General features: G+C 43.7%; 1 non-coding gene across 1 annotated transcript; it reads right to left on the bottom strand.

The window, feature by feature from the left end:
- Nucleotides 1–17,762: 17,762 nt before the first annotated feature.
- LOC116642885 lies at nucleotides 17,763–17,869 on the bottom strand. Its single transcript, XR_004301416.1, has one exon. It is a non-coding gene; the product is annotated as a U6 spliceosomal RNA (small nuclear RNA).
- Between the last annotated feature and the right edge of the window lie 415 nt (nucleotides 17,870–18,284).

Here is an 18,284-nt window from a genome sequence, read left to right as displayed (position 1 = left end):
TGGCATTTATTAATTCAGAATAACTCATGTCCCAAGTCCTGGGATAGTCAGTGTGTTGCTGGCAATTGAGAAAGGGAGATCAGCAAATCCTAGGGAAAGGACTCTGTGACATTTGCACTCACAGCCAATGCCTGAGAGGGTGAGGACCTTTCGAAGACCTCAGGATGGAAATCTCGGCCCCTCCATGGAGGAGGAAGCCTCCCCTCCACTTCCGGGCTTTCTTTCCAGGCCTTGTGGCCGCACCACTCCTGCCTCGTCCACAGTCACATGAGGACATCGTGGCCCCTGGCCCAGGCTACCTACCCTGCAAGGCCTTTTCCTATTAAATGATGATAGAGAAGACATTGAGGTTTATAACAGGAAAATATGACAAAATTATGCAATAAATGTATAAAAATGCCGTGAGGGTAAATGCATGATGCACCTTCTAAAGAGTTCCCACAGCTCTAAATGCCTATGATTACGGCTCTGAACCCTGTTGTTTGTTTTTGTCACGTTCAACTTTGGCTACTTGCTTCTGTGCAGAGTGGATGTTTTTCCCAAGTTCAAAGTGAAAACTATGCCTTTTATCTTTCTTATGAGGCTTTTCTAATCTTCACCTGGCATTCATGTGCTTTTGGCAACAGACGTTTCTATCCTGTCTCCTTACTGTTCCACTGTGACTCAATCCAACTAAGAAAATTTTAATGCTTTGTGGGTGCTTTAATTAGCTTTTGGGGGAAAAAAGTAATTATAATGTGGTAATAGTCCTTTAAGAAGTCAGCTACCTCTAGGATATCTGTCCTCCTCTGAGGCTACAAAGAACCAAGGAGCTTAGAGGTCTCAGGCGATCGGCGAGGTCCCCCCAAATTGTATGCAAGACTTTTGTGCAAATAACCTATGCTTCTGTGAGAGAAGATGTCAATAGTGTTCTCCAGATACTCAGAGAATTTGTTGACCTCAAAAGTTTGTGAATCCTGAACCTGTTTAAAATCTGTCATATGAATGAATGGGAGAAAATTGATCAATAAAATGGCTTTTGTTGTCCATTCAATTTCCTTTCCCCATCCCCAGCCCATTCACCTTGATCTCCGACTCCCCCCCATACACACTCCTACCCCCTACACTTAGTTCCTTTAATCAGTAATAGCTGGTCATGATTTTTCTGAGCTCTGTCTTTGGGGTTCAGCCAGTTCCTTTCGAGCCACACACAAGGCAAATGGTTAGTGTGTAGAATCCACCTTCTCTGGGAGGAATATTCTGGGGAGTAATTGGCTTCATCTAACACAATCTCCTTGCCCTGGTGTGGAAAGGCCCCTCAAGCTGTGGGTGGGAGGGATTTCTCAGGAAAGGACAGCAACTCCTACTTCAAGTTGCAGAGAGAGGGACAGCAGAGAGAAGCCAAGCGAAGCCAAGCGAAGCAGGTAGAGGAAAGTAGAAAGCAAGGGGCTCCCACCTGCTGAGCACCCCTCCTCTGTGCCCAGGCTGAGCTTCCTGACAGCAGCCCCTACTCAAGGGCTGCCTTGGGTTGCCCTTGAGTGCCTGACGTTTCGCGCATGCACACACATGCACACACACGCGCACAGACGTGCACACACATGCACACGCATACACACCACCTCCTGAGGCCTGTCAGCTCTTGCAGACGCTTTTATTCATTCAATCAGCCAACTCTTTGGAGGCCTAATTATGCACCAAGCACGATACTAGGCATTGAGGATCAAAGTAGTAAGTTTAGAGTCTAAAAGGATGCCAAACAGACAGGCACGGAGGTTACGTGCAACTCTGCAAGTGGACACACAGATGGGTGGGGGGGGGGCCTCACTGGTGAGCATCGCCATCCTATTGTGAGGACAGCAGCTGCCCAGAGGGCGGAACCCGACACCCTGCCCACCACAAACCTGGTGCCTGGTTCTGCTGTGTCCTACTCTAGCCTTTAAAAGGCTACCACATTTAAACCTAACAGACACATGGGCAAAGATATAAACCACCAACACTCATGGCTACAAAAAGATGCCCAGTGCCACTGGTTGTGAAAACAATACAAATTAAAACAATACTAACAGGGGCGCCTGGGTGGCTCAGATGGTTAAGTGTCTGCCTTCAGCTCAGGTCATGATCCCAGGGTCCTGAGATCGAGCCCCGCATCAGGCTCCCTGTTCAGTGGGGAGCCTGCTTCTCCCTTTCCCTCTGCATCTCTCTCTCTCTCTGACTCTCATGAATAAATAAATAAAACATTTAAAAAAAAAAAAGGACAAAATCTGGAGCCTTAAAAAAAAAAAAAAAGTAACAGAGGGGGCCTGGGTGGCTCAGTCGGTTAAGCATCTGCCTTCGGCTCAGGTCATGTTCCTGGGGTCCTAGGATCGAGTGCCCATGGGGCTCCCTGGAGGGCAGCCTACTTCTCCCTCTCCCTCTGCCCCTCCCCCCTGGCTCGTGCTCTCTCTCTCTCTCTCAAATAAATAAATAAAATCTTAAAAAAAACAACAATACTAATAGTTGGGTAAACATTTTAAAGACTGCTAACAGCCAGCACTGATGAGAACGTGGGGAAATGCACACCTCTTACAGTGATGGGAGTATGAATTATTACAATCTCTTGGAAAATAATTTGGCAATACCTATTAAAATTAGAAATACAAGGGGGGGTGGGGGATGGGTTATCCTGGTGATGGGTACTGAATGGAGCGCTGGGTGTTATATGCAAACAATGAATCATGGAACACTACATCAAAAACTAATGATGTAATGTATGGTGATTAACATAACATAATAAAATTTTAAAAAATTAGAAATACATATCACCTTGGACCCAGGAGTCCCACTTTGGGAGATTTCTCCTACAGGAATAAAAGCACCATCATTGTTTAAAATAGAAAAGGAAAATAAATTTGGAAACAACCTAAATATTCACAATTAAGGAGCAACTAGACTAGATTATGATATCTGTACCAAGAAATATTGCACAGCCATGAAAAAGAATAAGTTACATTTATACATATTTGCCTAGGAATATACCAGTGATGTATTATATAGAGGGAATGTATAAAAGAAAATTACGGGGGCGACTGGCTGGCTCAGTCAATAGAACATGTGAGTCTTGATCTCAGGGCATGAGCTTGAGGCCCACGTTGGGTTTACTTTAAAAAAAAAGAAAGTTATGGATAAATATATAAAGGAGCTTATTTTTAAACAAAAGATAAAGAAAAAAATGAGCATTTGGGCAGAGAAAGATACAGAAGGTTACAAATCAAACTATTCAGATTAGTTGCCTCAAAGGGTACAATCAGAGGGAAAGAGAAGATTATTGTATTTTTCTTAATTCATCTTTGCTTTGTTAGACTTGCCACAATGGGCATAATTTTTTTTTTCAGTAGTTAGAAAAAAATCAAGTCAAGAGAACGAGAAGACAAGTCACAAACTGGGAGAAAATATTTGCCAATATATATATCCCCACTGAACAGGGAGCCTGATGCGGGGCTCGATATATATATCTGATACAGGAGTGTTAAAAAGAACTCTTAGGGGCGTCTGGGTGGCTCAGTTAAGCATCTGCCTTCAGCTCAGGTCATGATCCTGGGGTCCTGGAATTGAGCCCCACATTGGGCTCCCTGCTCAGCAGCGGGAAGTCAGCTTCTCCCTCTCCCTCTGCTCCTCCTCCCCACTCATGCTCTCTCTCTCTCTCTCTCAAATAAATAAATAAAAATAAAATCTTAAAAAAAAGGAACTCTTGGGGCGCCTGGGTGGCTCAGTCGTTAAGCGTCTGTCTTTGGCTCAGGTCATGATCCCAGGGTCCTGGGATCGAGTCCCGCATCAGGCTCCCTGCTCGGCGGGAAGCCTGCTTCTCCCTCTCCCACTCCCCCTGCTTGTGTTCCCTCTTTCACTGTGTCTCTGTCTGTCAAATAAATAAAATCTTAAAAAAAAAAAAAGGAACTCTTAAAACTCAACAATAAGAAAACTAAAAACCTAATTAAAAAAATAAGCAAAAGATCTGAACAGATACCTCACCAAAAAAGATATAAAAATGGCAAGTAAGCATATGAAAAGATGTTCAGCATCATATGTCATTAGGGAAATGCAAATTAAAACAACAATGAGACACTGCTACATCCTTATTAGAATGACCAGAATCCAAAATACTGACAACACCAAATGTTGGTGAGGATGCAGAGCAACAGGAACTCTCATTCGCTGATGGTGGGAATGCAAAATGATACGGCTACTTTGGAAGACAGTTTGGCAGTTTCTTACAACACTAAATATACTCTTACCATATGATCTAGCAATCACACTCCTTGGTATTTTCCCAAATGAGTTGAAAACTTATGCCCACACAAAAATCTGCACAGGGATGTTTATAGCAGCTTTATTCATAATTGCTTAAACTTGGAAGCAACCAAGATGTCCTTCAGTAGGTGAATGGATGCATAAACTGTGGTATATCCCCACAATGGAATATTATTCAGCACAAAAGAGAAATGAGATATCAAACCAGGAAGAGACCTGGAGGAGACTTATATGCACATTACTAAGTGAAAGAAGCCAAACTGAAAAGGCGACATACTGCATGATTCTAGCTATAGAACATTCTGGAAAAGGCAAAACTATGAAGAGAGTAAAACGATCAGTGATGGCCAAGGGTGGGGTGCAGCAGGAATGAACAGGTGGAGCACAGAGGATTTTTAGGGCAGTGAAACTACTCTGATACTATAATGGTGGATACATATCATTATACTTGTCAAACCCATAAAGCATACAACACCAAGGATGAACTCTAATGTAAACTATAAACTGTTGATGATAATGATATGTCAATGTAGGTTCATGGCTTATAAGAAATGTCCCACTCTCTGATGGGGATGTTGATAGCAGGGAGGCTAGGCATGTGTGGAGGCAGGGGGTAGATGGGAAATCTCTGTACTTTCTGCTTGGTTTTGCTGTAAATCTAAAACTGCTCTAAAAAATAAAGTCTATTAAAAATTGATTTAATAATTTTGAAAAATTCTAGTAAAGTGTTTAGTTTTAGATATAGCCTATTTGGAAATGATCATCACTTGGGATTGGTTTGATCTTGGTCCTGCCATTTAAGGGGATGCTTTGGAGCAGTTAAAAAGAATAAAAAGGAATATAGACGCTGCAGTGAAAATACATTCCAGCCCTAGAGATATGTAAAGAAAAGATGACATTAACAACACATACAGTGTGACATCATTTGTGTTGAAATAGAAGAAAACATGTTTGTTAATGTACAGAAAATTGCTATAAGAAGGATAAGAGACTCTTAGCAGTGGCTGCTTACCTCTGAGGGTAGGGGGGACGTCTCACACCCTCCTGTCCTGTCTGAACTTTGTAAGAGGAGATTAGTTTATAAATAAGTAAAAACTCATTGTTTTAGGAAAGCATCCCCCCTCCTTGCCTCCTATTGACAGATGCACTGAGATGTGAGTGTATACTCTGACCAGTGGTTATAAAGCCCACCACGCTCAAGCTCACAAAATCAATCATCATTTTCTACATTAGGCACCCCCTAGTCCTCCAGTGTTACAAAAAGAAATGTCACAACCAAGTTAGGGTGTGCCCAGCTTAAAGAATTATAGGGATACCTACATTTTTATAGTGCTTTACAGTCTAAGAAGGGCAAAAAGTCCCCTTTGAAGGATTTGTCTTTACGGAAGTAATATATAATGCAGGCAGTAATTTTAAAGGTGCATCACAAACAGAATGGCAAACGTGTCCTCACTATAAACACCTACAAAAAAAAAAAAAAATCAAATAAATGCATCAACAGAGTGCATCATCTCTGGCCGTAGCTATTAAATAAGCAATTATGAGAGAATCCACTTTACAAAAATTTTTAAACTCTTCCTGCATGGAAGCTCATATGTACATTGGGTTAAGGCACAGCCTAGAACAAATCGAAAGTATGTCTTCAAAAGCGCCTAGATGTCCCTGGTTTTCCTCTTCAGTTGCCTCTGTTCCAGGGGAGCAGTGTAAGTCCCACCCAAAAGCTGCAGGGGGGGAAACCGTGTAACACGGAACTCGGAGGGACACCTCATGTTTTCAACCTCCCCACTCACCCCAGACAGAGCAAAACCAGGGGTATATGATAGGCAAAGACTTCTGATTATCTTTAAGTATATTATTAGATAATGTTCTTCTTAATTGATGATTTTGAAAAAAGTTTTGCAGTATTTTAAAAGAAGCTGTTAAACCTTTCAGTGGGAAAAAAATTCTCATTTTATGACAGACATCTATGGGAAAGTATCACTTGACAGACAGCTGACTTTTCAAGATCATGGATTCCACAAAGGGAGCACATAGTTGCTGTGTAAGTTACAATAAAACATGAATAGTCATGGCCACCATTTACTGACCACACACCATGTGTTTACAGGCACTCTGGCCTTAATCTTAATAATAACCCTATGAAGTGGGTACCCTTAGTCCCACTTTACAGATAAGAAAACTGAGGCAAAAAATGATCAAGCCTGCTCAAGTCCCATAGCCAGGAAGGCATGTAGCCAGAACTTGATCCAGTGCCTTCAGAGCTCAAGGACCACGTCCCTCTCCTGGCAGGGCTGACTAGGAAAGGGATAAGAAGTAAGGGATGGGCAGCGAATCCAGAGCACAGCAACAGCCTCGCCATGGGCCGGTTGCAAAGTGATCTGATCCGATCAGGCTTCCACTCTGAGAACAAGAGCTAGGCGGCCTGACAGGAGCAGGGAGCTGAGAGCTCACAGTGTGCCCAGAGGGGGCCCAGGGCCACCTGAGGCGATGCAGGCGCAGAAACTTCAGAGCAGAGAAGAAGGGCTGAAGCTGAACCCAGGAGCACAGCCTGGGTGGGTGACCCAATGCCATCAAAGCCAAGCATATGGGTAACCATCCCAGGGGGCTTGCTGGGATGTTGTACGAATTTCTACCATGTCCAGTGCAGCCAAGTACACCACTAATGAACCTCACTTCTTGGACATCCTGGTATTTGGAGAAAGGGGGCCAATTGGTCACGTTTCAGCCCAATTCGGCAATGATTTATTCTCCTTGACAATTCTGTAAGTCGGCAGGGCTCACCCGGGGGGTTCTTGTGTTCCACGTGGTGCCTACTGGTGCTCAGCTGGGGCTGACACAACCAAGATGGCTTCACGCACATGCCTGCTCCCTCAGGTGGAGAGGGCTAGACCCCTCCTCACCTGGTTGTTCATTACTCAGTAGTCTCGGGCAAGCTTCTTTACATGGCAGCTAGATCCCAAGAGGGCAAAAACAGAAGTAGCAAGACCTAGTAAGGCCTTCCAATGCATTCTATCGGTCAAAGCACAGGGCCAGTCCCAACTCAAGAAGAAAAGAAATAAATTCCACTCCTTGATGGGAAAAGTGACATCAGCAAGAATTACTGGCAGCTATCTCTGCAATCTACCCCAAAACATAAGTGGAAGCTGTTAAATCTTACTCAGCTCCCAGGTGCCCTTCTGCCCTTCTCCCTTTCCTCTGTGTTCCTGTCTAGAATATGGGTGTGATGAACAGTCATCTTGCAACCATGAGGTTACCTGGAAGATAGAAGCTACACACTGAGGACAGCAGAAAGAAAGAGAGAAGGAGATTAGGTTCTAGGAGAGACAGAGGAGCTGCTATACCAGCCAAGGACTGCCTCTCCTTCCAGAGTGTCTACACATTAAAAAAATAATACATACATACATACATACATACATACATACATACATATCTTACTTAGGCAACAGTTATTTGTTTTTTCCAGTGGACACAGGCTCAAATGTGAATAATTAACAGAAGGAATCAAATAGCCCACACTCATTTCCTGTTTAAAAAAAAATAACTAATAGTACATATTCTGATTGTTAAGTTCCATAAGAGCCAAAAAAGATATACTAATGCAAGATTTAAAGTAACAGTTTAGTGACAAATACCTTGCCTCTAAGATACTAGGAGGCAGTCCCTGGGAGCTTATGAGAAAGCGCTAAGAAACTCCTCATATAAACACTGCCTAAGAAAAATACTTTAAATATCTTTCAGCCCAAACTAAGCCTGAGTGCCTGTTCTGAACTCCTTACCATTTAGGAAGAAATAGCATGCAAAGTTCAAATAGTATTACCATATCCTCCCTCCCCTCATTTCTGATTCATGGATATGTAACCTGCCTTTTCTCTACCCTTTCAAATTTTTTAAAACATCAAACAAATAGGCAAGTTTTAAAACACAAGAATAGGATTAAAAAAAAAAAAGAAAAAAGATGTACCTAGGAAGACTCTAGGACTGATAAACTGAAAAGTGGGAAGGCCATTTAGGTATTACAGGCCTGAGGGGCACACAGATGTAAGTCTGCAATGACAAACACCCCTCGGCCCTCAAATACGAGAGCAGAGGAAATGGCAGCTTCCAAGCATAATACCTATCTTTTGAAAAATAGCTTTAAAAAAAAAAGAAAGAAAGAAAGAAAGAAAGAAAGAAAGAAAGAAAGAAAGAAAGAAAGAAAGAAAAGTAGCTGAACTTGGCTATTTTATTATTTCACTCATTTTCATGTAGAATTTGGCAACTGTTTTATTTGACTTTCGTGTATATTTCAAAGTACTGGAATATTTTATATTCTCATCTATTTTAAATAGTAGTTAGCTATCTAAAACAAATGGACACATTCTTTTTCTCTCTTTTTTAAGGATTTTATTTATTTATTTGACAGAGAGAGACACAGCGAGAGAGGGAACACAAGCAGGGGGAGTGGGAGAGGGAGAAGCAGGCCTCCTCAATGCGGGGCTCGATGCGGGGCTCGATCCCAAGACTCTGGGACAATGACCTGAGCCGAAGGCAGACGCTTAAAGACTAAGTCTCCCAGGCGCCCCAAATGGACACATTCTTGAAATACATTTAAAGATAAAGTTCTGCTGCCATAGGCGATTGAGACCTAAAATAATAATTTGTTGTGCTGTTTTGTAACACTTTGATCCTAAACTCTATTTACACTAAATGCTTTTCTAGAGATTCCTCTTTGAATGTTCATCAAGGTATAGAAAAACACAGCACCTTGCAATTTATCTACTAATCCAATTACAGGTTTATACCTTATCATTCGATAATTTGTGCAAATTTGTTGCCTACATATTGCATCCGTTTCTATACCTCCCGTGGTAACTTTAAAATCCCAGCGATAACCAACGTTTTCTTCACCAGAGACCTCCTCTGACTCCCTGTTCAGGGTCATGTCTCCCCCCCTCGCCTCCCCACGGCAACCCACACAGTTCTCCTGCTGCTCACCTGCGCGCCCCACCGAGCTATGGGATCCACTAGGCTATTTCCAGGCGGTTTTTTGTTTGTTTTGCTTTGCTTTTACTTCCCGTATGTTTGCTTCTTACCTTTCTGTTCTTCGCTTTCCTCTTCCAATCTCTCACTGCTTCAGCATCCAGTGACTTTCAATCTTAAAACACCCCTAAAGTGGTGGCTGTTTCTTCCCGTCTGCAGCTCGTGATTTACCCACGCAGTTACTCAAAACTCAGGGGCACAGACCCAGGCTGTACCACCGGTTACAAAAGAAGCACTTTAGCCAAGGTCCTCAGGGGAATGATTAATGCTCAGCACGAATAAAAGAACCACTCAGTCGCCTCTCCCATACACATCACCTCATTTGCATGATTTGTTTTTGAGGCTAAAATACTATGAACCCACTTAGTGGAAGGTCCTTTCAGATCTCGTGACCCCAGCCCCGGGAGCCGCAACCGTGCCCAGGCCCGGATCCTGAATCACCAGCCCGCGGCGCTCGCCGCTTCAACCCATTTTGCCCGCCGACGGCTCGAGTCCTAGCACCGGACTCCGACCGAGACGCTGGAGTGGTGGACGCGGGCTCACCTGGATCCGCCGCGGAGCCGGGCGCGGACTCACCTGCTCGCTCGCGGACTCACCTGGATCACTCTCAGACCCCGGCGCGGGCTCACCTGGTCACCGCGGGCTCACCTGGTCGCCGCGGAGCCGCGCGGCCGCACCTGGGTTCGCGTCCCGCCCGCGATGCTGCGGTCGCTCCGGAGGCGGCTCTGAGCCGCCGCAGCCCTGCCCGCGGGGTCGGCAGGGAGGTCCAGCCAACTTCTCCGTGTGCCTCGAAAGACGCGGCTGCTGGGAATAGGTACACCCTCTTTCGCGGGGTCTTGGCGTTCTCAGGCACCCCTCGAAGCCAGTTCCCTCCGAACACTGACCGAGACCTCCCCGGCGCTCTTCCCTTTTCCTTTCGTTAGGGAATTAGCGGCGAGGCGCTGGGATCCGTTGGAAACAGAGAACTAATTTTCCCCCTGCTGGTGATTGTGGGGAACTGCATGTGGTGGGACAAACCCGGCACCGAGCTTCCTTCCCTCCTGGGGGCTAAGGTTGGGGTCCTTTCCACCTCCCACTCCCATCAAAAGTCAGAAAACTTGCCTTTTATTCATTTTTTAAAGTGCCATACTAAGACAAGGCAACTCCGTTTGAGCCTTCAGATTAATGAGAATGAGAAAAATTAAGACATGGCACAAACTAATTTTTAACAATTTATTTCCAAGGAAAATTGCAAACGTAAAAGAGTATAATGAGGCAGAAGAGTATAATGAGGTCCCAGCTTTTGGTAACCATGGACTAATCTTCCTGCAGATGACGATTATAAAAGCTGAGCAAAAGGCGGGGCGCCTGGGTGGCTCAGGTCATGATCCCAGGGTCCGGGGATCGAGCCCCGCATCGGGCTCCCTGCTCGGTGGGGAGCCTGCTTCTCCCTCTCCCACTCCTGCTGCTTGTGTTCCTTCTCTCGCTCTCTCTCTCTGTCAAATAAATAAATAAAATCTTAAAAAAAAAAAACTAAGCAAAACATTTAAAAGCAGTATTTGAAGGCCTTGGCAAATGACCAAACAAAGGCAGAAACTGGATAGGAGAGCAACCTTGAAAGATGAATAGAAATTGTTGAGATTTGGGAGTTGATGGCTTTTTTCCCCCCGAGGGCAGCCCCCCAAGCCAGGAGCTGCTCCTACTGCAGAGAACCACAGCCTAACTGGCTGGCAGGGGACAGTAGGAGAATTGGAAAGTTAGAGGGGCAATCCAGGGAGGAATCCGTGCAGAGGATGAACCCCTAAATATGTGCTGTATTGGTTTTCCATTGCTGCCATAACAAATTACCACAAGCTTAGTGGCTTAAAACAACGCAGATTTATTATCTTACTTCTGGAGGTCAGAGGTCCTGTACCGGTCTCACCAGGCCAAAGTCAATGTACTCACAGCCTGTGTTCTTTTGCAGAGGCTGGAGCGGAGAATGCATTTTCTGCCCACTCAGGTTGTTGACAGAATTTAGTTCCTTGAGATCTATGACCGAGTGTCCTGCCTTCTTGCTGGCTGTCAGCTGAGCATCATTCCCAGCTCCCACCGGGCACATTCCATGACTTGAGGCTTCCTTCCTCCATCTCCAAAGGCCACAACTTTGGGTTGAGTCCCTTTCATGCTTCAAATCTGTCCTCCTTTTTTTCTGTCTCATCTCTCTGACCCACCTGGGAAAGGTTTCCTGCTTTTAAGAATCATGTGAGTAGATTGGGCCCACTCAGATTATCCAGAATAACCTCCCCATTTTAAGGTCAGTAACCTTCATCACATGTGCAAAATGCCTCTCACCACGTACAACAACATATTCACACATTCTGGTGATTAGGACACAGACAACTTCAGGGGGCCATTATGCAGCCTACCAGAGTCTGGTAGACCCAATTGCACACTATATACCAAAAAAATAAAAAATAAAATGCACTTTGAATACAAATACACGAAGAGGGTGAAAGTAAAAGGACAGGGGCACCTGGGTGGCTCAGTCTTTAAGCGTCTGACTTTGGCTCAGGGCATGATCTCAAGGTCCTGGGATTGAGCTCCCTGCTCAGTGGGGAGCCTGCTTCTCCCTCTGTCCCCCACTCATGCTCTTGCATGTGCTCTCTCTCTCAAATAAATAAATAATTTAAAAAATAGTAATAAATAAAAAGAAAAAAGAAAGTAAAAGGATAGAAAGAGTTACACCAGGCAGAGAGGAAGAATAAAAAATCTGAAGTAACCAGCAAACATGAAAAGATGTTCAACATCACTCATCATAAGAGAAACGCAAATCAAAACCACAGTGAGATATCATCTCATATCCATGAAGATAGTCACTACTGAACAAACAAGCAAGCCATGCAATAACAAGTGTTGGTGAGGGTGGGAGAAATCGGAATGCTCATGCGCTGGTGGCAGGACTATGAAAAGGTACAACCACTATGCAAAACAGTATGGAGGTGCCTCAAAAATTTAAAAATAGAATTACCATACAATCCAGCGATCCCACTCCTGGGTATTTATCTAAAAGAATTTTAAGCAGGGGCGCCTGGGTGGCTCAGTCATTAAGCGTCTGCTCAGGTCATGATCCCAGCATCCTGGGATCGAGCCCCGCATCGGGCTCCCTGCTCAGCCCGGAGCCTGCTTCCCCCTCTCCCACTCCCCCTGCTTGTGTTCCTGCTCTCGCTATCTCCATCTCTGTCAAATAAATAAATAAAATCTTTTAAAAATAAATAAATAAAAGAATTTAAAGCAGGATCTCAAAAAGAACTTTGCATACCCATGTCCATTGCAGCAGTATTCAAAGTAGCCAAGAAGTGGACGCAACCCAAATGTCCGTTGACAGGTGAATGGATGAAGAAAATCTAGTATATACACACAAGGGAATATCATGCTGCCTTTAAAACGAATGAAATCCTGTCACATGCTACAACATGGATGAGCCTCAAGGATGTTATGCTAATTGAAATCAGCCAGTCACAAAAGGACAAAATCAGTATGATTCCACTCATATGAAGTATCTAAAGTAGTCAAAATGATAGAAATAGAACGTAGAAAGTGGTTTCCAAGGGCTGGGGAGAGTAAGGAGGGTAAACTAGTGTTGAAGGGTAAGGAATCTCAGTTTAACAATATGAAACAGTTCTAAAGATTTGTAGCGCAACAGTGTGGGGATACATAACAGTACCAAACTGGACACTTAAAAATGGGGAAGATGGTGAATTTAATGTTATGTGTTTTTTACCTCAATTAAAAAGAAAGAAAGAAAGAAAGAAAGAAAGAAAGAAAGAAAGAAAAAGAAAAAGAAAGAAAGAAAGAAAGAAAGAAGGAAAGAAGGAAAGAAAGAAAGAAAGAAAAAGAAAAAGAAAGAAAGAAAGAAAGAAAGAAAGAAAGAAAGAAAGAAAGAAAGAAAGAAAGAAGGAAAGAAGGAAAGAAAGAAAAAGAAAAATAAATCTGGGGCGCCTGGGTGGCTCAGTTGGTTAAGCGTCTGCCTTCGGCTCAGGTCATGATCCCAGGGTCCTGAGATCAAGCTGCACATGGGGCCTCCTGTTTAGCGGGGGGTCTGCTTCTCCCTCTGCCTCTGCCTCTCCCCTGCTCATGCTCTCTCTCTCTCAAATAAATAAATAAATAGAATGTTTTTAAAAAAGGAATCAGAAGTGACTATATTAATATTTGACAAAATAGACTTTCAGGCAGAACATTATTAGAGATAAAGTGGGAAATTTCAAAATGATAAAGGGGTCAATGCATCAAGAAAACATAACAATGAAAGTATTTATGCACCTAATATCAGAGCTTCAAAATAGCTTAAGAAAAAACTAACAGAACTAAGGGGAGAAATAATCAAGTCCAAAATCACAGCGAAAGATTTTAAGACCCTGCTCTTGATAATATTTAGAACAAGTAAACACAGAAAAATCAATAAAATATCTAAAAAACACTATAGTTCAGGGATTGGTGAACTGTAGTCTATGGGCCAAATCCCATGAATAAAGGTTTACTGGGAAACGGCCACACTCACTTGCTTTTATATTGTGGATGGCTATCTGTATGTGGCTCTTTCACAGAATTGAGTAGATGCAACAGAGACCACATGCCTTGCAAAGCCTCAAATACTTACTGCCAAGCCCTCTGTGGGAAAGTTTGCTAACTCTACTCATTTCAAGAGTGTGACTGACTGGTAGGGCTATTGTACAATAGCTGCTTTGAAGTCTTTGTCAGATCATTCCAACATCTCTGTCAATTTTGCTGTTCGTGTCTGTTGATTGTTTGTTTTCCCGTGTGAGTTGAGATTTTCTTGGTTTTTCATATGACAAGTAATTTTGGCTTGTCTCCTGGAAATTTTGAATATAATGTAATGAGACCCCAGGTCTTTTTTAAATCCTATGGAGAATGTACTTATTTTTGTTTTAGGCAACAGATCTGCTTAGGTTCATACTACAAGTTCAACCTGCTCTCTGTGAGTTGTTCAAATTTAGGTTCAGTTTCTAAAGCTTTTGCAGAACCATTAGGGTAGGTCCTAAATATGTACTACCCAGTGGTCATCTGGAACCTGATCGATGGTCTGTTAGTTCTGTTCTCAAAGTCACTGCTAAACTGATCAGATCCATGTGTGCACAGCTCAGTGAGCTTGGAAGTTCTCATACAACTTAATGGGATTTTCCTATAAAGTTAAGAAAGAGCTCTTCTTTCTCCATAATCTCCCCAGTACTTTCCAGTACTGGTTCTGTGGCCAGAAAGCTGGGGCTAGAAAGTTACTCCATCATTGTGTTCCTCTGTGACTACTCCTATCTTTGGCCAAGTGGTAGGACACAGAAAGAGAGGGGGAGGAAAAGCAAGAGAGATTGGTTGGCTGGAAAGGAATGTTCCCCTTCCTCAGAATTCGGCTCCTGCTGGCTCCTGTTGTGGCCTTTGCTGTGGCCAACAAGGGACGGCTTGGCGGCCAAGGCTCAAGAAATGGGGAGAAGAAAAAAACAAAAAACAAAAAAACGGAGAATTCCACACCCTCTCTCTGAGGGTTAGGTGTGTCCAGCTACTCAGCCAGAACTCCAAGGCTTCTCTTGGAGCTCTCCCTATACACATCCCACTTCCCACTTCTGGGCTTCAGGCTGCATTGCATTCAGGCCAGCAGATATCAAAGGAACAATAGTGGTAAACTCACCTCTAGTTCACGGGCACTTTAAGTCCTCTTTTCATTCAACCTGCTACTATTTACTTTTCAGTCTTCCTATGGGTGCACTATGCAGTCTGTCTGGGTTTAATGATTACAGTCAGTGGGAGAGGCAGGATGGAGTGTGATTGTTCCATTCTTACCCTGAACAAGAACCCCAATAAGAGATTAAAGAGGGGATATCACTACAGATCTTACAGACATGAAAAAGACAATAGAGAATATTACAAATTTTATGCCAATAAATTTGACAGTTTAGATGACATAGACAAATTGCTTAAGAATACAATTTACCGAAACTAACACAAAAAGAAATAGAATAGCTTTAGATTTATTAAAGAAATTGAATTAGTGATCAAAAAACCTTCCAGAATACCCCAGCCCAAAATGGTTTCACTAGTGAATTCTATCAAACATTTAGGGAAGAAATAATAACAATCTTACAAAAAACTCTTTAAGGGGGCGCCTGGGTGGCTCAGTCGGTTAAGTGTCCGACTCTTGATTTTGGCTCAGGTCATGATTTCAGGGTCGAACTCAGCAGGAAGTCTGCTTGGATTCTCTCTCTCCATCTCTCTCTGCCTCTCCCTTGAACACTCTCTCTCTTTCGAAAGTAAATAAATAAATCTTTTTTAAAAACCCTCTTTTGGAATACGAAGGAGAAAGGCATGCTTTTCAACTTGTTTTGTGAGACTGGCATATCTCTGACACTAAACCTTACATGACACAAATACAAAAAACATTCATAAAATATAAGTGAATTGGGGTGCCTGGCTGGGTCAGTCAGAGGAGCATGAGACTCTTGATCTTGAGGTCATGGGTTCGAGCCCCATGTTGGGTGTAGAGATGACTTAAATAAATAAAACTTTAAAAAATTTTTAAAAATATATGTAAATGAATCAAATCCAACAATACACAAATGCATCATGAGAAAATGGATTTTATCCCAGGAATACAGAGTTGGTATGACAAGATCAATCAGTATAACGCCCTATATTTAGGTAATAAAGGAAAAAACTATATCTCAATTGATTCAAAAAAGAAAAAAAAAAGCATTTGACAAAATTCAACATCCAAACTCACTGCTAACAATTGCTAACTCATGGTCAATCTAGTTTTTTTTTTTTTTTTAAAGATTTTATTTATTTATTCAACAGAGAGAGACACAGCAAGAGTGGGAACACAAGCAGGGGGAGAGGGAGAGAGAGAAGCAGGCTTCCCGCTGAGCAAGGAGCCCGATGCAGGGCTTGATCCCAGGACCCTGGGATCATGACCTGAGCCGAAGGCAGACGCTTAACGACTGAGCCACCCAGGTGCCCCTCTAGTTTTATTTTTGACCCCTTCAACTTCCTCTCCTTCCAGTATGATTTTGCAGCAAACCCTTATTGAGCCCCTGCTCTGTGCCAGGCCCTGGGCTGGGGGTCCATGTACAGAGCAGCCAAAAAGTCCTGCTGCCAGGCGGTCACATTCAGGAGGGGAACAGGTAAATGGTGAATGAATAATAATTTCAGAGAGTGAGGTTACAATGACAATAATAAAAACCAATTATGGCAGAGAGTGACTTGATGGGCAAGGGTGTATGTATTGGGCGAGAGTTTATTCCAGTAGTGAAGGAAGGCCTCTTGAGGGGGTGATATTTGAGGTGATCTTGGAATGATGAGGAAAAGCAGCCATGGGAAGGATCCTCACTCAAAGCAGAGAACAGTAAAGGCCCTGCAGTAGGTCTGAACAGGACATGTTGAGTGACAGAGAAGGCCAGTGTAGCAAGGCTCAGGGTGAGGGTGGGCAGGTGAGACAAGGTGAGGTCTGAAGTGGGGCAGCAGCCAGCCATGCAGGAACCTGCAGAACACAACCAGGCGATCGTGTTCCAGGTGCAATGAGGAGCCCGGAGACTCTGAGCAAGGATACTCCCTGTCCCAAAAAAATGACTTACATTTTAAGAAGGCCACTTTGCTCCATAAAGAATGGACTGGGAGAGAGGAAGCAGGCGAGAGAGGATGCAGGATGAGAAAATGTCAGGGGCCATGGCAGGGGTGCAGGCAAAAGGAAAGAATGGCCAAGGTGTGCAGAGAAGTGAGCAGATCTGCTCCTGGTGGGGAGGTGGCAGCCCAGGGCAGACTGGCTGCAAGGGGTAGGAAGGGGAGGCGGCAATGGGACTGGGTGGGGCTGAGACAGAGGAAGACTGGGTGGCTGGGCAGGTTGGTGGGGGAAATCACGAGTGCCGTCTGGGCCGCCCTGCGTCAGAGAAGACAAGTTGCAATGCAAGCAGAGATGCTGAGGAGGCATCTGGATATAGGAGTGTGGTGTTGAGGTGAGAGAAGAACTGAAGGGAAGTGTGCTGGGGGGCAGGGGAAGTAGGCGTGCATGCACATACAGTGCATCTCTCCTCTTTTCTGCTGTATTGGTTACGGAAGCAGATGAAGAATCCAGAAACAGATGCAGCGATGTTAAAAAGCTTCTATGTGTTAAACTGGCATTTCACCTATGCCATGGGGTTATGAAGACTGTATGAGTTACAAGTAAGATGCTTAGAAAAGTGCCTGCCACATATTCAGTGTCCGTTACATTTTTTTAAAACTTCAATTCCAATAGCAAAAGAGTAATTTACCTACTAAGAGATATCCACATAACTTGCTAACCATCTAGAAAAATGTGTCAGATCTCTACCCTATACTTAAGTAAAAATACATTTCGTATTGATTAAAGATGTGCATGGAAGAAATTAAACTAGAAAAGTATGAGAAAAAGATTTGGATGAATAGTTAGTTGTCTAGTCTTGGCATAAACGAGGCTTTTTTATTTTATTATTTTTTTAATTTTTTTTAAGAGCTTTACAAATTTGCATGTCATCCTGGCACAGGGGCCATGCTAATCTGCTCTGGATCCTTCCAATTTTAGTATATGTGCTGCCAAAGCAAGCGCTACATGAGGCTTTTTTAAAGCTACCCAGGAGGGGTGCCTGGGTGGCTCAGTTGGTTAAGTGGTTGCCTTCAAGTCAGGTCACGATCCCAGGGTCCTGGGATCGAGTCCCACATTGGGCTCCCTGCTCAGTGGCGAGTCTGCTTCTCCCTCTCACTCTGCCCCTCCCCCTGCTTGTGGTTTCTCTCTCTCTGTCAAAAAAATAAATAAAATCTTTAAAGCTATACAGGAAACCCAGACCCAATAATGAAAAACATTTGACCACATACAAAGTCCTATATGGCAGGGCGCCTGGGTGGCTCAGTTGGTTAAGCGACTGCCTTCGGCTCAGGTCATGATCCTGGAGTCCCTGGATCGAGTCCCGCATCGGGCTCCCTGCTCGGCAGGGAGTCTGCTTCTCCCTCTGACCCTCCCCCCT

Source organism: Phoca vitulina, unplaced genomic scaffold, assembly GCF_004348235.1.
Source record: "Phoca vitulina isolate PV1807 unplaced genomic scaffold, GSC_HSeal_1.0 scaffold24, whole genome shotgun sequence".
NCBI lineage: Eukaryota > Metazoa > Chordata > Mammalia > Carnivora > Phocidae > Phoca > Phoca vitulina.
The sequence above is the reverse complement of the archived record's forward strand: the minus strand, read 5'-3'. Positions and strand labels throughout refer to the sequence as shown.